The 21252-nt window shown below is 49.6% G+C and overlaps 1 long non-coding RNA gene across 1 annotated transcript; it reads right to left on the bottom strand.

The window, feature by feature from the left end:
* Positions 1 to 256: 256 nt before the first annotated feature.
* On the bottom strand, positions 257 to 7422 carry LOC128813168 (uncharacterized). Its single transcript, XR_008438939.1, has 4 exons — positions 7011 to 7422; positions 2248 to 2387; positions 1386 to 1549; positions 257 to 1198 (listed from the first exon to the last, which is right to left on the bottom strand). It is a non-coding gene; the product is annotated as an uncharacterized LOC128813168 (long non-coding RNA).
* Positions 7423 to 21252: the final 13830 nt, after the last annotated feature.

Here is a 21252-nt window from a genome sequence, read left to right as displayed (position 1 = left end):
CACATGTCTACAAGGGAATTTCTTCAGAGTGCAAAGAAACCCGTGAACTACTGAAATATTATAAGTCTTTCCATGAGATGTCAGCCAAGAGATTCAGTATAATCACAGTGGCTACAGTGCTTATTTTCCTCCTAAAGATACAGCTCTCAATGCAAGCGCTGCTGAATGGTGAAGTCTTTCAGCTTTCTATTTTATTGTCTCTTGTACCTTAAGGCAGCCATTTATGCAGAAAAATGGCATCCTTTCATTATTACTATTCAATCATGCTCTAAGTTGTATATTGTTGCAGTCTGCAGTTGTTTGGAGTTAGTATCCTTATTTCAATTGCTCAGAATAGGTAATCTGACTTATACAGGGAAGAGGAATTTGTCCTCTGATTTAATTGGCATTACAGACTTCTTGCATGCTCAGTATGCTTTGATTTGTGATTTTTATTTCTCATAAAATGAAGCAGAGACTGGCCCTTTCAGAGTTAGTGTAAGCATCACACCTTTCCGTCTGCCTGTTTATTTTTAAACCAGAGAGAAAAAAAACAATCCCTGTAAAGCACCCTGCACTAGAAGTCATTCTCTTATATTGGAAACAAGACTAGTTTCAGGAGGTTGGCACTCCTCACTCTCCTTTTAGGAGTCAGTATTCATCAAGTCAATGACTCCTACAGTGACATCTGCATTATTTATTTGTCCTGTGATTCTTACCCAGGGGCTTTCAACTGCGCTGTTGCCAACTGTGAGCTCCAGACATTCTATCCCTTCCACTACATACAATGCCATTGCTTCACCTCTTCTGCCCAATCCCTCTTGAAGAGCCTGTAACCATCCAACAGGGCACTCCAGTCACAGGACTTATCCTACCAGACTTCACTTTTGCTAATGGTGCCAAATCTCTGGGCTTGGGCCAAAGCTTTGAGCTCCTCTTGTTTGTTCCTTATGCTGTATGCATTAGTGTAGAAACATTTCAGGCAAGGTTCATTGTAGCCAACACCTCGTGAAAGCAGATTGAGGGACCCCATTAGTGCTTGTTTCCTCAGGTTTTGGCACACCATCCCATTGCTTATGACTGGCAAGGCTGCTATTTTCCCTTTACCCTTTCCAAGTTATTTTTTTTCTGCAGCTCTGGATGATTCAGTTACTGAAGAAGCTTAGAAACATCCAGTCAGGAGTGCTTCTCCAAAGCAACCACAAATGGAGACTAATTCCTGATGGGAAAGAAGAGTGGGACCTGGTGATGAGCTCACAGGAGCTGAGGCACAGGCACATCTGCTCTCAAAAGGATAGCTTAAAGCTCTGCATTGAGAACTTTCTTGAGAGCAAAAGAGACCTACAGCAGCATAACTTTGGCTGGAAAAGGATGCAGAGAAGGGAAGGAGTCCACGCAACACTTACCTGCCTCCGAAAGCGATGACAGGGCAGTCTGCAGCACCAAACTGCTGCTTAAGCTCAGTAATGAGCACTGAATAGGCAGCAAGGGCTTGTTCCACAGTGAGCAGAGCAGTCTTCTTCAACTGTGTTGACTCAAGTCCAAAGGGAAGAGACTTCCCATAGTACCTCTGAAACGAAAGAGACACACTATGACAACGCTGGCCTGGGTCTTCTCTACTTTCACCATAGAGCTGGGCTAAGTGTGCACTAATACGAAGAGATAACAGAGTATGAGACATCCTCTAACTTGTCCATAACTGAGGAAGTGCCTTGTCTCCTGCATCTGATACACAGACACTCGCAGGACAGATCATGGAGTGGATGGTCAGGACATGACAGCTGCTTCAGTGGGCGCCAAGTGGGTTCTCAGCACGTGCATCTCTCCTGAAGTTCCCAGCTACAAAAGGGAACAGGATAACCTCTTCATGCCTAAGATGACAGATAGTAAATTTAATAGAGTAGTGTGGGAAAGGTTGGATTGGGACTTTGCAGGGTAGAGAGATTAAATATTATCCAAACAAAGTATCTCTCTACTCCAACATGGAGTTTAAGGCCTGTAGAAACTACTTACAAAAGCAAATCATTCAAGGCATAGGCTGTACTGAAACAGCAGTCTGTATCCTGGAGTGCTGGGAGGCATAGTAAAAAAAATTACTAAAGCCATGATTACGGAAAAAAGATCTGCTGTCATGGGGAGAAAGCTTCCTGGTCCGACTCAGCTCCACGGCAAGAAATGGTACCACTATTCCACACCTGCAGAAAGCTGAATTTGGTAACACTGAACAGAACAGGACTCTAAAGGATGCATAATGACTAAAATACTCACATGTTCAGCAAAAATGACAAGTGCTTGCTGTTCCTCTGCTAATTCAAATATGAAGTCAGAGTTCTGAGCAAAAGTCTAGATGTCACCTTCATTGCCAGTATAGAAAAAGATGGGTCCAAATCCTTTCTTCCAGAACTTTGCTGAGGCAATTGAAAGAAAGAAAATAAAAATTAAAATAAAAAACCCCCAAACCCACAAAAAACACATAATACCCCCAAAAACACAACTAAGAATATGTGCAAGAAATGATCAATTTTTGGTTTTGGGCAGGAGCTTAACAAGGAAGAACTCCGTGAACAGGCTGATTCCTGATCTGGGACTCAAAGGTGTTAGAAAGGCGAGGCTCCAGAAATCTCTCATTTGCGTGGGGGTAAATAAGAGCTTCCATAAAATCACTACATGGCCTGAAAATTTCACTTCTGCCTGAAAAATACCTAAAATCTCAAGTTCTGTAAGTCCTTTGCAGACAGCTGCCTCCCAAAAGAGCAATTTCCCATTTATATGCCCTTTTTAGCCCAACTCACTCCAAAACATTTGCATAGCTAAATTTTCACACAAAACTGACATTAGGGAATTGCCTGCATCTTTCTGATACTCCTGCTGTGATGTATAAAGTTGTAACTTACATATCATAGGACGCTTTGAGTTGGGGGGGACCATCAAAGACCATCCAGTTCAAGCCCCCTGCCACAGGCAGAGGCACCTCCAAGTAGACCAGGCTGCTCTAAGCCCTGTGCAATCCGGCCTCGAACACTTCCAGGGATGGGGCAGCCACAGCTTCTCTGGGCAACTTGTGCCAGGGCCTCACCACTCCCACAGGGAAGAATGTCTTCCTTACATCCAATCCAAATTCACCATCTGTCAACTTCAAACCATTGCCCCTTGTCCTATCACTACTGGCTTTGGTAAAAAGCTACTCCCCATGTTTTTCACAAACGTTCTTTAAGTACTGGAAGGCCACAATAAGGTTTGCCCAGAGACTTTTCTTCTCCAGGCTGAACAAACCCACTCTCCCAACCTATCTCCAGAGCAGAGGGGTTCCAGCTGTCACGAGACGAGGGAAAGCTTCAGACAAGCCCTGCCTTAGCCTCAAATTTTGGCAACATTTCAAATTTAAGGAATCACTCTGGCTCACAGTTCTAATGACAACAAATCAGATCTACTTATAAAAATGAATTATTTATTAAACAGACAAGAGATAACAGACAAAAGATCTTAACCAGAACTACTCACTCCACAGTATAAAACTAAAGAACTACTAGTCAATAACAGTAAACCACAGAACAGTGCACTATATCAAGGTATCGATATTAAAACTGACAAAAGAAATAGTATTGATTAGGAGTCAAATGTAATTTACTACCAAAATGGCTATAACATAGACAGATTCCTTCACTCAACCCCTGGGGAGTAACCATGAAGCAGATGTACCTGCTCATGGGAGTAACTCCACACATATCCAGAAAATATATATTTTTTAGCAGATTTCTGCTTTGTGAAAGTTTGGGGTGGCTTTTATAGTTGAAGGTGAACGGCTATCAGTCAGTCAAAATCCAGCTTCTCTTGTCAGTTCTCGTGTCAACGGTAAGGTATCTTACCATTGGGAAATACCAGACCAGTGTTAACCCATGGGCCCAAAAAACTTCACAATAACACAGCTTGTCCTGTTTGAGATACCTGACTGGCTAACAAACAACAGATAAGCTCTTGGGAGAGGGTGAGATGCTCTGCTACACCAGCTCTCAGATCATTGATGGGGCTTCCTCTGGACTCACTCCAGCAGCTCCACACCCTTCTTGTATTGAGGTTCCTGGGCCTGGAGGCAGTTCTGCCAGTGGGGTCCCACCTGAGCAGAGGGACAGAATCCCCCCCGACACCTGCTGCCCACACTGTGAGGAGGAGCCCAGGATATGCTGATATATGTTATATATGTGTCTTAGGTTAGAAATGGGGGGTGTATTCTATTCCTATCTGATGTTATCTTCTGTTTATTGCGCAGTTTTCTTTATTTCTTCCACAACCAATCCTCCTTCTGGGGAGACATCTGCTGTTAATAGGCCAGTGAGTGCCACAGCATGACTGATAAAATTACATCATCCCATCATGAGAAGCTCTGCCCAGAGGGGGGAACCAAGCATTCCTACCTGGATATAATCAGAGATATAGAAGACCACAGGGAGGCTTTTCCACTGGATTCCCAGAGGAGTAGCTGTCTTCTCCACTGGATTTTTCATAGGAAAAATGTATTTTTCATACATCCTTCGACAAGTTCACTGCTTCAAAAGAACCACATCTGCCACTCCAGGTGGACTGCAGCCACCATTTCAATTGGACTGCTACCAACACCCTGACCAACAGGGTGTCAGGTTGTATTCTGACTCTGTCAGTGTTGTTTTGTATTACTGCATTGTTTATTTTATCTTTATTTTCTTCTCTAATAAAGAACTGTTATTCCTGCTCCCATACCTTTGCCTGAGAGCCCCCTTAATTTCAAAATTTTAGCAATTTGAAGAGAGGGGGTTTACATTTTCCAGTTAAGGGGAGGCTCCTGCCTTCCTTAACAGACACCTGTCTTTTCAAGCAAAGACAATATGTAACACACACGCCTATGTGTCTGTGTATGTACATATATATGATGATACATGAAGATGATGTGCTTCATCCTCAGATCACTTTAAAACTGAAGGCAAATTGAGTCTAGCAGGACAAGCTGAGCTGTGATGCTAACTTATCTAACAAACAGTTGCTCTAATGCTTGCTGACTTAGCCTAGTCATAAACTGCACAGGAATTAAGAGAGCCAATAAATAGTTTTCTCCAATGACAAACCTCAGACCGTCAGTTAAGTGCTGATTTCGACACATCATCCAAAGAGACCCCGCACAGCAGTTGTCCCATGGATGTTGCTGTCACATGAGGCTGTTTCTATGAACATAGATGCCCAAATTTAATTCTTGGCATTCTCAGCACAGAATTGACAAAGCCAGATTTAGCTTGAAAGGGGATTTGAAACCTCTCATTAGTGAAACTGCTCCTCTTAATTAACAAAGAGGCCAACTGACTTTGATACATTTGCTTTGGATATTGGGTAGGTAACTGAAGTGCTCAGCGTTCTCTTTCCTCTGGCTCTTCTCATATGGCTTAATGGCTCCTGGAGTAAACAACAATCACAGGAGCCAAAACCAAATTAGATGGGCTCACTAGAAAGGTATCTATTTTTAGATTGAAATCCCGGGAAATTGCTAGCTAAACTCAAGAGTATCGGATTCCTTGCTGTGAAATTAGTTTTTAATTTCTTGCTGATAATCTGAAAAGTCTCATTGCACAAAAAACAGTAGAGGGAAATGGAATTATGGGAATTTTGAGTAAGAAGCTCTCTATAAACCAGCAGAACTGCACTGTTAATATTTTGCTCCTCACAAATATTATTCAGTTCTGCCCAGGACTCACAGATAAAACATAACACTTTAAAAGAAAACAAATAGAAGTTGCACAGTGCTTTAAACCATGTAATCCAAACATTCTGTTCAAAAAAGGACCACCTAATTAGTGAAATCGCAGCCTTGGGTACACTCTCAAAATTCACTAGTGTGTCCATATCTTTGGGTTGAACTAAATTCATGAATTCATGCCTGGTGAAACACACAACTTGGCACAAGTGCTGAACAAGCTGCAGAGCAACAGGCAATGTGAAGGTGAGCTGGAGCATCTGAAAACCCCAATGCAGCAGGGCACCAAGCTGGGCAGTGCTCATGTCTGTTGCCAAGTCCATGTTGTTGTTCCCAAGTCCACCTTTGCTCTCTCCCTGCAAATTGCTCCCCAATTCCTCTGTATAGGCAGGGTTGAAAAGCACGTGACACTGGTTATGGAAATTACTCTATTTTTAGTCACATGCTGTTTAAAAACGCCTTTTCTCTTTTACTGTCAGTGACACAAAAGTAAGACACAGCTGGCTCCTTGCTGGCAGTGCTCATTGTTTCGCATGGATTAAGCTATCTACAGTTGCACAATTTAAAATAATGCAAACCACTGACCCAAGAGGAGTTACCTTTACTACTAAAAATGATCAGTTACAGAGTGCAACATTTCAGTTGCTATTTGTTTTTCCTGACGCATTCAGAACACTGAATTACATGGACTTGTAAGAGATGCTGGCATCAACTGAAGACGCACGCAAAGAGCCATCTCTGGTGCAAGCCTAACACAGCTCCTGCTTCTAGTCTACTCTTGCTCCAGAGAGGCCAGTCCCCACAATCCACTCTGCACCACACAGCAAGAACAGAAGGCAAGGAGCGAATTCCAGACTGGTTGCTGTTGGAAAGGACCTTAAAGTTCCATCTACTTCCACCGCTCTGCCGTGGGCAAGGACATCTTCCACTACCCCAGGGTGCTCCAAACCCTGTCCAGCCTGGCCTTGGACACTGCTAGGGGTGGGGCAGGCACAGCTCCTCTGCATAACCTGTGCCAGGGCCTCCCCACCCTCACAGGGAAGAATTCCTTCCTGATGTGCAGTCTAAGCCTACTCTCAATTTAAAGCCACCCCCCCTTGTTCTAGAAGTACATGCCCTTGTAAAAAGTGGATGAAAAGGAGAGGAGGATATAGAAAAATGCTGGGGAATGCTTGGCTGGTACAGGGTTGGCCCTTGGCTAACACTGATTTGTGGCTGCCCGGTGCTCTAGCTCCTGCTTTACCTCGGAACAGAGGCAGTTAAAGCTTAAGCAGAAACGAATCCAGCCCGAAGTCACAGCACCCACGGGACCTACCCGACACCAGGTACCGCTGCGGGAAGGTCTCGTTGCCACAGGTCTCGAAGCTGAAGTGGTCCCGCACCTGCGGAAAGAGCCGCTCCTCCAGGCCGGGCCACACGACCCGGGCAGCTGGAGGGGGCATCATCAGCACAGCGGAAACCGACAACAGGCGCTGTCACCCAGTACGGCACAGCCCAGCCTGGGAACCGGGACCCGGGGAGCTCGGAGCGCCCTCCCGCTGCTCCCCAGGCTGGGAGCAAGGCTAGTTCGGGGTCCTGCCCAGGGCCTGGAAAAGCTAGCTGAGGGTCCTGTCCATGGAGGGCCGGGGCTTTAGCCGAAGAAGGAAGGAGGGGGTCAGGCAGAGGGATCCGGCCCGAGGAGCAGAGGGGGCAGGCAGAAGGGTCCGGCCCGAAACACCCACCGGGAGCGGGCGGGAGCAGCGGCAGCAGCGACTCCGTAGCAGCGGCAGCAGCGACTCCACAGCAGCGGCTCCGCCCGCACCACAGAGCGAGCGCGGCCGCGCACGCACCGGTCACGTGACCCGCCGCTTCGGGATCACGTGCCGACCCGGCGTCCCTTCACGTGACCGCGCGAGCGCCAGCCCTGCCGCGGGCCCGTCATGGCGGCTCCAGGTCCCGGCAGGCCGGGCCGGGCCGCGCCACTGCGCACTGCAGGGGTTAAAAAATGCGAAAAACGCCAACCGCTTGTTTCTTTAAAGTCGTAAAAGTTTATTAGTAATAAAAAAGTTATAAAAATAGTAATAAAATTAGAGTAATAAAAAATTGGACAATGAGGATTAGTACACCACGAGACAATAAAAAGCAAAGCATTACGGACGTCCGGATGTTTTTGGGCACTGAGCTGCCAAAACCATGCCTTGTGAACAAAGGAATAACCCTTAAAAAGCAATAGCCTGTTGCATATTCATATATCTCATACATGATGCATAAATTCCTTGCAAATCAATAAATTTTCTGGTTTTTGTCAACTTCTTCCCCTTAATCCTGGTGGTTCCATAAAGATGGAGAGAAGGTAGAAGAATGCCTTTTCCGATAAGGAGGCCGTAACTCTTTATGTGCCCTATCCCTGTTATCTCTGTGCAGAGAGTTTCTTGATTATCTCATCTCTTTCTTGAGCTAGTAAAAAATAACTTACATCACATAGTTTCTATTTTAACATTATGTTATAACCTAAAACTATAATTAACACGCTACTTAAGAGAATTAATACAGTATAACTTTCTAACGTAACACATATAATATTCATTTTAGTATTTGCGAAAAGCCAATCATAAAATACGCATTTTTCACAAAGGGTAGCAGATGTGGGAAGCCAGTGCTGTATTTTGCACCTCTGGTAAAGGTTACCTGGCCACTCCATCCTGTGTACACTTAGGTCAGAGCTAGGAGAAGGAGGCATCTCCTCCCCGATCAGGTGTTTGTTGTGGTCCTGAAACAGAGATTTTTAGAGTTAAGTTAACAAAATGAATTAAGCATTTCTAATTTAGCTTGTAGAGTTATGTGTTAAATTTTAACCTTTTACTTAAGAAACCTCTGCCCGGTACAAAGGGCATAGGAAAATGCAAATTTCTAGAGCTTCTTGCATAAAGAACAATACCAGAAGAGGCAAAGAACCCAGATGAAGAAGCTCCTCTGTCTCCAAGCCTATCAAGACTGACAGACGTACTCAGATAAGCACCAAAGGACCAAAAGCACACGCGCAGAGAGGAAAAGTTCAAAAGTTCAATCATGAGGAAGACCACAATCTTCAGCCTCAGGATCACCGAGAGACCCCCGTGCGACCACCACAGCAAACCAGGCGTGCCCAGAAGGGCGTGGACTCATTTAGCGTGAGAGGCGAGGACAGGCGGGGCCAGGGGTTGAATATGCATGAAAAAGTTGTGCAATGTATTGCATATGGAACAGCTTTGGGAATAAAGGTGTGGGTCAGACTGAGGCTCGGGGCACAAGTTTTGGAGAGCTATCTCACCTGTGCCGGGCGCTGACATACAGACCCACTTCATAACTACCCCAGGGTGTGGAGTCGATTTATTTATTCTGTGTATCGCTTCAGTCCCTCCCAAGCACAGGTTCATGCCGTTGCATAAAAGCAGGACCGGGGAGCTGAGCCAGCTGAGAAGGAGGCATGCTTTTGTTACATATGTAATTCGTGCAGTTGGGGGTGCATGTAATAAACTGTAGTTAGTTCACAGATTAAGTTGCCGGGCACCTAATTAGCATTTAGAAAGCCCTAGCCAGCAATAACGAGCGGGCCATCAAGTCATACCCAAGCTAAACCCAGACAGATGGGGCCAAAGCCAGACCCAGACCCAACCCCGGGAGCGGAGACAAAGAGATGAAGTCCCAGAGATAAGCAACTATTGTCTCCTTCCCGGAGATATCTGGACAATATCGCGAGTAGATGAGCAGCTGCCAAGAAGACATCGGCGGCGGGGACGCCTCCTCCTGAGAGAGGACGGCATGAATATGCAGTAAATAAAACATATAAAACCCTCTGCCGAAATACAATTGTGAAAAACGCCAATCACTTGGTTTTTAAAATTTTTAAAGTTTAATAATAACAAAATGGTTATAAAAATAGTAATACAATTAGAGTAATAATAATTTAGAGTTAGGACAATTACAAGACAATAAAAAGCAAAGAATTACGGACGTCCGGATGCTCTCGGGCACTTAATCCACGACAAGCATGCCTTGTGAACAAAGGAATCACCTTAAAAGCAATAGCCTGTTGCATATACAAAACACTTCATGATTATGCATATATTTTATTTAAAACAAGAAATTCGTCTGGTACTTGTCAAAAAGTTTCTCTTAATTCCCAGGCGCCCTTGAGTCTAAATCAGGCTTGAAGAAGTTAGTTTCTGTTGATAAGGAAAACCATACATTCCTCTCCGCTGGAAAATTTAGGGGTTTCTGTAATTGTTATCCTTGTACGAAGAATTCCTTGATTATCTCATCTCTTTCTTGAGCTAGTTAAAAAGTATCTTACATAGTATAGTTCTTACATAGTATAGTATCTTACATAGTATAGTTCCTATTTTAACATTGTGTTATAACCTAAAAATACATTCAACACACTACTTGAGAGAATTAATACAGCATAACTTTCCAACATTACACATATAATATTCATTGTAACTATTGCGTAAAGCCAATCATAAAATATGCATTTTTCACAAAAAGAAAAAGTTTTTTATTTTGGTTCTTATTGGGTTAGAGGCAGGTTTTTTTGTTTTTTTTTTTTCTTTTGTCGGTGTTTTTTGGTTTCGTGCGGGCTGTTTAGGGGCATTTATTGCAGAGGATGTTTGGAAGGGGGTCGCGCCTGTTCTTCTTTGCGCGCCTTTCCCCGCCTGCAGCCCCAGGGCGGGCGGCAGTGCCGCCGCCTTGTGGCCAGAGTGCGGTACTGCGGCCCTCGCCCGAGGTCCTCCCGCGGCCGCCATCTTGGGAGTGGGTTGTCGCGGACTCGCTTGACCTTCCCAATATGGCGGCAAAAAAGGCGGGAAAAACGAGGACCACGGTCTGTTTACTGCACTGCCTGCACGCCACCCTGACGCCGGCGCCATCCCCGCGGGATTTTTTTCGCTTTTTCCCGTGTCGTGGCCACGGGCTGTGAGCTCAGCGGCTGCGCGGGCGGTCAGGTTGTGAGCGGGCGCCGACAGGCATCGGCAAAAACGCCTCTCCCTTCCGAGGGCCTCACGCGGCCGCCATCTTGAAAGTGTCGCGGCGGCCGGGACACTCTTGACCTTCTCAATATGGCGGAGAGGGAAAAAAAAAAAAAAAAAAAAAAAAAAAAAAAAGCGCGGGAAAATGGCGGCGCGTGGTCCGCGTGCTGCACTGCCCGCGCGCCACGCAGGCACCGCCCCGCCGGGATTTCCCGCGGCCTTGCCAGTACTGCGGACACGGGCTGTTGCCACACTTGCGCCGCGGGCGGGTGGGTTTCAGGCAGCATTTTTCTTTTAAATAAGAGATCGTTAATATTAATATCATAGAGCTAGAATTTGGTTACAGGCAGGGCTTTTATTTTAAATAACAGAACTATTTTTGCAATATAAATATAGAAATGTATATTAATATATCTGGATATATAAAAAGATAAAATATAAATAAATAGAAGTCGTAGGAAGATATTTAATATAGAATCGAAATAACATCATGCATCAATATACATGATAAATGGGAATGTGAAAAGTATAAATATGAAGGATAGTTAGAGAGAGTTTAAAAGAAAAGGATTTTGGAGGGGTTGTATTGGGTTAGAGGCAGTGTGTTTTAGTTTGTGTGCGGATGTTTTTTGGGCCATTTATTTTTCAGGATTTTTCCAAGGGGATCGCCCCCGTTCTTTTCTGCCTCCCTTCCCTCCGGGCGAGCGGCAGCCCCCGGCTGTGGCCGGCGGCGGTGCTGCCGCCTTGTGGACAGAGAGCGGTACTGCAGCCCCCCCCAGCCAGCGCCCTGCCCCTCGCGCTGGTTGCCGGCTGAGGGGGGAAGGACGGCTGCCGAGCGTGGGAAGGGCGAGGCGCGGGAGCGAGCGGCAAGCGGGGCGGTGTCTGTAAATAGAGGGGAGGGGTGAAGGAGATTCGGGAGAGCAAAGGGACCCGATGACCGAGAAGAACGGCAGCGGCGAGGGCGGCCCGGCGGGGCCGCTTTCGGCGGGCGGCGGAGGCGCGGTCGCAGCGCTCACGGGCCGGGGGCGGCGGGCGGGGGGCGAGCGGCGTCGGAACAGGGCTGCACTCCCCTTTCCCGATCCCCGCGCGCGTCCCTCTCTAGACGCTGGAAGCGACCGCGTGCCGGAAAATGCCGCCGGGGCGGCGCGCGGGCGGCGGAGCGGGGCCCCGGCTTTCCCCGCCCCTCCTGCCGCCATCTTTGGAAGGTCAAGCGAGTCGTCGCCGTCCCGCCGCGTCCCCGTCTCGTCCCGCCGCGTTCCCGCCGCCTCCCCGAGCTTCCCCGCCGTCTCCACTCTGACACGATCCGCCCCCGTCCCGGACCCCCTCCGCTGCAGGGAAATGCAGGAGAACGCGAAAGCATCGGGGCAGAGCAGCCGCTGGAGGTGCCCGAGCCGTCTCCCCCTTGCCCGCAGGGCCGGAGTTGCCCACCGCCGGGAGCTGACAGGTACGCTGACAGCACGGGCTTGTGGATTGGGAGCGCTGTCCTCCTCCACCATGCCAGCCTTTTCTCTTTACAGAGGAGCACGTGTACATAAGGGTAAAGAGATTCCTTCTGTCGCACCGGTGTTTGGACCTGAGGAAGGTACCGGGTTTTCTCCAGCTTTTCTACAGTTTTGATTTTGAGGTGAGAGTCCCATTTTAGGTATCCAGTAATTCTTCAGGAATGTATTAAAAACAGACGTAAAAATACAACGTAAACCTCATTCTCCCACAGGTAGTTAATTAGAAGCATCTTTCTTATGTTTCATATAGGAATTCAAAATGTTATTTCCATGGGGTTTTTGTTGTTTTCTTGACGCCAACGCGCAATGAGTTGTGCTGTGTATGCTCTGTGAGCACAAGAAAAGAATGTTCTGCCCCAGCTAGCTACAATTCCTCTTTGAGTTTAGGTTAGTAACTTTGAGTTCAACTGAAGTATTTTAGAAACAGCCACTTCTAAAATTCCATTTCCACTTCATGTTTGGGCTGCAGACTGACTGTTCCCAGTGGATATTAGTGATTAAATTTGGTAGGAATGGAAATGGAGAAGTCCAGAAGAAGCTGTGGTGAGCCCTGAGCTGGCACTCAGAGGGAACCGGGGTTTTGTGCTCTTAGGAGCAGGTATCCTTAGGAAATGTCTGAATGTCTGACGGTGCTATTTTTCTTTGTGGCTTCCAGTACAAAACAGCACGAGTGGATCCTCAGATTTCTTGGGGAAGGGCTGCGTGACAAACATTGCTGTGAGCTCTATGTCTACCAGAGGATTTTCCGGGTCATTCTTTCCTTTTTCAGCAGTCCTTTGTGTGACCAGGGCTCCCAGGTAAGAATTGAAAAAGAACAGTTCCCAAATACCCCAAACCACAAAAGCTTGTATTGGCCTCGAGATCTCAAGTACCAAACAGAAAGGAATAGCTGATTCTGCCTTGGTCCTCTTGAAAATCTGTTCCTTGTTGGTTTTGTGGATGTGTGGATGGGGAAATAATTTTGCTTGTGTCTAAACCGGTCCCATCCTTATCCCCTGAAACTGGGACCGGTTCCTGCCGTCGTGGAGCCTCACGGGGGTGCCGTGGTTTTGCTCCTGCAGTCGGGGCCTTTTCTTTTTGGGGTCTCTATTCCCCCAGCCAGCACGTTTGTCACCTGCACAGTGCTTCGGCAGGAGGGAACCTCGCCTGCCGGGAGCTCTCGGGTTTGGGAGCATCCACCCTGAGGATTTCAGGTATCAAAACCTCGGACAAAAAGAGAAAATTGTCTTGCTACCTGAATACTTCTTGTAAGAGCAGCACCTGTGGTGCGAAGCGTTGAAGGGAGAATGTCTTTCCTTCTCTGGAGTTGCTGAGAACAGGCGGTGTTCATTTTAGCTGGAAGTTGATCGGGTACCAGCCAAATTGCTCATTTTATTTTAGATAATCAGATCTTGGCTGTAAAAGAACAAGTTGCATTGTCTGTTTCAGAGTCGTATTCTGGAGGTATGACAGAGTGCTGCCCGTGTCACCTCTAGAGCTGCCCATGAGCTGATAGAGGATCACAGCCTCCTCTCGTGGGTCCTGCACGGCTTAGAGAAAAGGTAACCAGGGAAGTACGGGAGAAATGGGGACAATTTCCTGTCCACGGCTGAAGAATGACGTGGCTGAGGATGAAAGCAAGGGGGACAGACCTGGAGACGGGGGCACCCCGAGGGCTGCACTGGCAGAACTTGCTGAACTCTGAGGTGTCCCTTGTGTTTTTGAGAAGAGAATCAAGAGGCTTTCAGGTGGTGGTAGGAGGGACGATGGTGGGGGGGCTGTGTGATTTGGGAATCACTTCCTTGACAAAGCAAAAGGACACCTTGTGCTGGTGTCTTTAGCTTTTAAATTTCAAGCAGGCTCAGTTCCCATCCTGTCACAGGACCTGCTGCACAGGAAGTGGCACAGTAATGGATTTGAGCTGTCTAGAACGTTATTTCTCCTCCCCTTGCCTCTCCCTGACAAAAAAAATCTCTCCTGCAAGCACAGAGTGCCCTGACAGGTTCAGGCAAGTGCACCAAAAGTGCCCTAGAATATGGTCCCCTGTAGGAGATGGACCAAAATCTCTGATTTTGAAATCAAAGAAGAAAACTGAGGAGACGAAGGAGGTAGAGGAGTTTATCTCCTTCTAGGACAGAAAGGGTTTAGCGCAGAAACTGCTGGCTCTGATGTGGCGCGGGGGTTTCCGTGCGCCGGCCGGGCCGGGCGCGGGGCTCGGCGGCAGGAGAGCGGCGAGCCGTGCGCGTGCGCGGGAGGCGCGCTCCCGCGGGGAGCCGAGCGGAGCCGAGCGGAGCCGAGCGGCTCCGAGTTGAGGCGAGCCGAGCTGCGCCGAAGAGGCGAATCCAGCCGAGTCTAGCGGAGAACAGCCCGAGTGTAGGCGAGGAGCCGAGTGGGGCCGAACCGAGCCGAGCTCCGCCGAGCGCAGCATCCCGAGCAGGGCGGGCCGCCGGGGCGGGCTCGGGTGGAGTCGGCGCTCTCTGAGGCTCCCCGTCCTGTCCCGTCCTCTACCGCTCCTTCCTCCTCCCCGTATTCCTCTTCCTTCTCTCTTTCCCCCATTTCCCGCTCTCCCCAAAGCCGACCCCTTTCTCTCCCTTTTCGGCCTCCCCTCTCGTCCCCCCCTCCATCCTTCCTTCCTCCTCCCCGTATTCCTGTTCTTTGTCCGCAGACCCTCCCCTCCTCTCCCTCCCAAACCCGACACCCCGCGCCCCCCCCCCCCCACTCCTTCCTGCCCTGTCCCTATCCCGCTCCTCCGTTCTATTCCCCTTCTCTCCCTCCTCTGTGCACCGTCCCTCTTCCCCGCTCCCGGCCTTTCCCTTGCCCTCCCGCTTTCCTCCACAGCCCGACCTCCCTCCCTCCCTCCATACGCTGTCTCACGCCCTGCTAGCCCTCCTCTCTTGCCGTCGCCCCGTTCCTTCTTTCCCCGCAGCCGCGGGGCCGGGGGCGCCGGAGCATAAAGCCCAGAGGGCCGGAGCCCGGCGGCCCCGGGCCCTTGCGGGAGTCCCCCCGCACGGGGCCGGAGGCTCTCGGCGGATCCCCCCGTGCCGGTCAAACCCCGCCCGGCCCCGCCGGACCTGCGGCTTTGCCGGCATCGCACTGAGAGCGGCCCCCGCTCGGTGCCGTGCCGTCCGTGCCGCGTCCCCGCCGTCTCTGCCGCTCCCTCTCTCTGCCCCTCGCCCGTGACAGCGAGGCTGGGCAGGAGCTTCGACCCTTCTGGCGGCTGCCCCCCTTTCTCGTTGCGGCAGAGTCCCTTTCGGGGGGGATGTACATGTGGAAAGGGATGGAAGCAAGTGCTGGGCTGCTGGCCGGGGCAGTTAAGACTCCTTCTGTGCCTTCTTTGGGGGCCAGGAAAAAGGGGTGAAGACTCGGGGCTCTGGTGTCATTTGGGGCACCCCGAGGTCCGTAGGAGAGGGACGCACGCTGCGGCGGAGGAGCAGGTGGGTGGTGAATGAGGGGGGGTCCTGCCGGGTGCCGTCCCCCCGAGGGACCCAAAGCTGCCCCAAAATGCACAGGGAGGGGGGTGTGTAGAATACTACTAAATCCTGGCAAATGTTTCGTTTTTATAGGTATTGGTAAAAATAGGAATATATTGTTAAATTCATTTGGGAAGAAACCCTCTCTCTATCCACTCATTTGTATCCAGGAATGTAGGAAACTCTGACTGGCGATGGGTAGTAGTTTTGAAAATAATGCCATAACGTTTTGATCTAGGAATGAACCAAGCAAGTGCCCTGAAACCATCAGAACAGCTGCAGGGGCTGAAGGGAATAGAAAGGGCGCTCTGGCACCTTTTGCCTCCATTCTCTGCCAGTCCCCAAAACGTGTCGCAGTCTCGTAAGAGGCGTTTGTCATCCAAATGATGCCAACACAATGCCAAAATGAAGACCTGTAAAATCCTAGCTCTGCCTTTTGTTTAACGTGTTTTTACTTCATTTTTATGTTATCACAGAAAGCAAGGAAAGGAGAAATGTGACTGGTTCCCACTATTGCTGTGTGCAGGCATTTTGAAAGGCTGGCGTACTTATGTTCTCTTTTTCCACTCCAAGCTTGACTTTTCCCCTCCTTTTTCGAGGTCTGCTGCTTTGGGTGTCCCAAGGAGGGCTGGGTTCCTCAGCAGGGGTCTTAGGAGCTGGTGCTGATTCTGCTTTTTCTGAAGGTGTACCAAAGTGTGCTTCCAAAATGACTATTTTCTCCAGTGGAAAGCTTTCCCTCAATGACCCCCAATGCATGTACGTGTTTTAGTCGTCTAACCAGACGGACTAAGAAAAGCCAACACCCCTAGTGGATTTCTGCTTGGTGTGTGTCTGTGAGAAGTGGGCTGTGTGCTGGACAGGGAGAGGAGCTGTTGGAGAGTGGCAACAGCACCAGGTGTGAGCTGTGAGGATGATGAGGGCTCAGAGCAGCCCCAGGTGTGAACTGTGAGGATGATGAGAGCTCAGAGCAGCCCCAGGTGTGAGCTGTGAGGATGATGAGGGCTCAGAGCAGCCCCAGGTGTGAGCTGTGAGGATGATGAGGGCTCAGAGCAGCCCCAGGTGTGAGCTGTGAGGATGATGAGGGCTCAGAGCAGCCCCGGGTGTGAGCTGTGAGGATGATGAGGGCTCAGAGCAGCCCCGGGTGTGAGCTGTGAGGATGATGAGGGCTCAGAGCAGCCCCGGGTGTGAGCTGTGAGGATGATGAGAGCTCAGAGCAGCCCCGGGTGTGAGCTGTGAGGATGATGAGGGCTCAGAGCAGCCCCGGGTGTGAGCTGTGAGGATGATGAGGGCTCAGAGCAGCCCCGGGTGTGAGCTGTGAGGATGATGAGGGCTCAGAGCAGCCCCGGGTGTGAGCTGTGAGGATGATGAGGGCTCAGAGCAGCCCCGGGTGTGAGCTGTGAGGATGATGAGAGCTCAGAGCAGCCCCGGGTGTGAGCTGTGAGGATGATGAGGGGGCGGCTCCTGCCGGCGGCTGTTTTAGGGGCTTTGCCTCAGCTCACTCTTGCATGGAGCTGCTGGAGAAGAGGAGTTTATGGGGGGCTCCCGGGGCTGTCCTTGGAAGCACGGTGAGAGCTTCGGACAGGGTCTGCGGGATCACCTGGATACGCACTTGGATACCTGGAGCATTGCTCAGAGGAGGTGCCGAGGAACAAACCTTTGTGCCGGGTAGCGGCAGCCAAACAGGTGAGCCCATGTGCATTTGTAGCGGGGACATTTCTCCTTTCCCTTTTAAATTTCATCTTGCCAATCCCTCCCCGGTGCCTCAAGGAAAAAAAAAAAAAAAAAAAAATGGGGATTTTGAGGACCAACAAAATTCCTAGTGGGGGAAGCAACTCCTCTTCCATTATTATCTGTGTTTGAGCTGGGAAGATCCCCCTTCTCTTGTGGTTTTGAGGGTCTTGACTGAAGGAAAACCTTCCTTTTCGAGGGTGTTAGGGGTATCCCAGGGGTGTCAGGGAATCCCTGTGTTCTATTTTAAATGTCAGGGGAAAAATGCTGTTGTCATATGCTGGGTTTGATTTGAGGGTAACGCCACCCCCCCCCCCCCCCTCCATTTTCATCACCCTAAGGTTTAAACGGAGGCGGCAGCCCTGTTGTCCCTCCTTGTGAAGGGTTTGGATTGCGGTAAAAATCCCCCTTTCCCCATCATTTCTGTCGCCAGCCGGGGGTCTATGTACAAATCACGAACGGGACGGGACTGCTGAGGAAGGTGTCTCGAGCTGGTTCATCTTCTTGCATCGCTCTCATGCCATGGTTACAGCGATGGGAAGATGCCAGCAGCTCAAGTCCCTGGCAGCAGACAAAGAACTTTAACGTAAATTCTAAGGTTAAGAGTTTTGACCAATCACATGAAGCAAAAGCATATTGACACCTGTTCTATCCCACCACTGCAAGCACACGTACCTTTGGTTAAAACAACGCTCGCTTTTTTCCAATGCAATGCCTGCTCGTAAGCCTTAAAACACAATGCACAGGGCTCCATTCTTAAGTTTAGAACTTCCTAATATCTCACTGGATATACTTTTCTGTGGCTTAGGGAGTTATTCCAGACAAGCGATAATACACAGCCCATTGTTCTATTTGTAGTTAACCTCTACTTCTTATATAATTTTTCTGCTGACAAATCTTATGCTTAGCTCGAATCGCTGCCTTTTGCAGCTTTCCCAAAACCCTCTGATTTTAAAGGTTACCACAATTTGGGGGATTTCATTTGAGGACAAGCCCTTCTTTTCTGCTCTTATAGGGGATGAAACTGAAGGGGAGAACACATTTATTTGCCCTCGTTGAAGCGAGGCGAGCACCTGAGTGTGGCGTCAGTTCCGGGGGTTGAGTTGAAGGAGGCTGCAGCTCTCGCAGCATTTGAAGGGTTGGAATCGGGCTGTGCCGCTGCATTGGAGGGCGCTTCTTCTGCCCCTGGCCCGGCAGCCAAGGCTGTGGCGCGGGAGCTGCTGGCGTTGCCTGGGGAGCTGCCGAGGTGGAAGGGGACTTGGGCGCGGCCGGGCTGGCGCGGGACTGCCGGAGCCGCGCCGGAGCGAGGCGTGCGGAGCCGCGGGGAGCTTTGCCGGGCCGGCGGGCGGGAGAGGCGGCGCGGGCGCTGCGCCGGTGCCGGCCGGTGCCGGCCGCTCCGTCCGCTCCGGGCGCGGGGCTCGGGCGCCGTCAGGGCCCCCTGCAGCCCTCAGGAGCCGCCGGAGGAGCCGCTTTCTTACCGGAAGCCGCGTTCCGCCCGGTGCCGGGAGCGCGGCTTTTAATTTTCCAAAGTTTCTTGATGTTGTGACTTTGAGGTGTTTTTTAGGAATTGGTTGTATCGTTTTATTTTGTTCGTAGCTGATGAATGATAACGGACGTGGTGTACTTCTTGAATGTTATTGTTCTTGTTTCAGGTGCTGATGACAAGGGTTTTTGGGATTGAGTATTGTTGAATATTTTTTTCTCGAGGATTTGTTAGATTTTTTTTTGTGTTGATTTTTTTTTATTATTTAGTAATATTTTTATGTTAAAAATATAATTAAACCAGTAAAATTTTAACAGGGTTTGTTGTTTAAGGTTTACAAAGGTTTATATGGGTCATACCATAAAGTAGAGGGTAGGTTTATAATTCTGCAGTAGTGGGTTTTATAAGTGTGAGTATGTAGTGTTCATTTTGACGGGTCTTAGGTACTGTCCTGTAGTTAATCAGTGAGGTATTTATAATATTGGGAATTGCATTATTGTTTATTGAATTAGAGAGGTTTTATTCATTCAGTTTGTTTGATTGTCGTGTATGTTTTGTTTTGTTGTTGCAGAGAATCTGTGAAATACTGATTATGGTAACATGTTTCTTTGGTGTTCTTGATTGTAGCTGAGCAAGGGGCCACAGTCGGTGACTCTAGGAAATTGCCAGCGGGCGAGGCGGCCTTCCTCGGCACCGGACGTGGATTCTCGTCCCCGGACGTCCGAGAGATAAGTCGAGGGCTGGGACCCTGAGAGGGGATGGAAGCGAGGCGCTGGGAGGGCTTTGTGAGGCAGCTTTGGAGATGGGGGTGGCCCTTTAGGCCACATAAAGGAAAAGCCTCGCAGTGCTGAAGTGCTCAGGGCAGAGCAGTGCCGGTGCACGGTGTGTCACTTGTCTGTCGTGCCTTCTGTGTCTTTTGCCTTAGTCCTTTGAGGGGCTTATCGGAAGCCCGGGCGTCCATCTTTGCATCTCTCATCTCTGTGTTCCTCGGCCCCGTGCTGATTCCTTCTTACCTTTGGCTCGGGAGCCCGGACAGGCCTCGGAGTAGCATCCGGTCAGATGTCTTTTGAGGTCTTGTTCTGGGCTGTTCTCGACAGCTGTGATTTGTGACAATAGTGACAGCAAAGATCCGTTCTAGCAGATTAGGACTCGTAGCAATGCGGAGATCCGTAGAGCATTCTGACGCTAGGGTTCTCGGGCATCCGTCTCTGCCTTGCTTGGAATAGGTCATTCAGTTAGCATCTTGTTCCTGCAGGGTTCTCTGAGCCTTAGAGGCTCGCCATCAGTCTCAGCTAGGTCATCTCATTCTGCAGTCTCTGGCTCCCTGAGGGCATTCTTCTCGCTCAGAGCTTTCTCCCCCTGTTGTGTCCCCTTGTTTGTCTTGTTCTGTGTCACGGGTGTCTGGGTATTTGGCCTGGAGCTGCTCTGCCCTGCTGCATAGCCTGGTGCAGGTGTAGAGTGGGGCGTGTCCTGGGGTGTAGGAGGAGGGGTTGGGGAAGGCAGTCTAGGGTTGCCATGGGAAACAGCAGTTGTATGAGTTCTCCACCCCCTTTTGTAAGAGAATTGTACCCTCCCCCTGTCCTGTCAGTTATTGTTCAAGTCTGCCCCTTAGCCTAGAATCTTCTCTGCTCCACGTTTTCCCTTTGGTTCTTCCACCAAGAACAGTCCTTTCCCTTTTCCCCACTGGTTAATGTTATATTTCCCCTCCCTTTAGCCTTCTCCCGATTGTACCCTTGAATGCCAAACCCTCCTACCCCTACGCAGTAAAAGAATCCTCACCCCGCCCTTCGGGGCTCTCGGAATCTGCCTCCCTTCTGCTTCGTTGTCTCCCTGTTTGCCCCTTCTGCGACCCTTCAATAAACGAGCAGGATTTCAGCAGCCCGAGTGTCCCTCCTGTTCTTCTGGTGGACCCTCAGAGGTACCAGCTACCCGAGCTTTGTGCCGAGAGGCTAAAAGCCCCCACGGCTCAGCAACTGACACAAACGGTTCCTTTTCCCTGGGAAAGAAAAGTGGCCAGCCCAGGTTCCTGATGTCAGTTTGTAGGCTTCCCTTGGGACTGTCAGGGCAGCACAGGTTTGAGGTGGGGGCAGCTTGGGTCTGCGACACATCTTCGATCGTTTGGATTTTTGGAGGTGTCCGGCCACTCAGGGCCACACGCCCCTGGAGGCAAAGACTGGTCCTTTTCCCTGGGAAAGAAAAGTGGCCAGCCCAGGTTCCTGATGTCAGTTTGTAGGGTTCCCTTGGGACTGTCAGGGCAGCACAGGTTTGAGCTGGGGGCAGCTTGGGTCTGCGACACATCTTCGATCGTTTGGATTTTTGGAGGTGTCCGGCCACTCAGGGCCACAGGCCCCTGGAGGCAAAGATCAGCCTTTTTCCTTGGGAAAGAAAAGTGGCCAGCCCAGGTTCCTGA

This window comes from Vidua macroura, chromosome 12 (assembly GCF_024509145.1).
Source record: "Vidua macroura isolate BioBank_ID:100142 chromosome 12, ASM2450914v1, whole genome shotgun sequence".
In the NCBI taxonomy this organism is placed as follows: Eukaryota; Metazoa; Chordata; class Aves; order Passeriformes; family Viduidae; genus Vidua; species Vidua macroura.
This window is presented reverse-complemented; position numbering and strand designations above follow the sequence as displayed.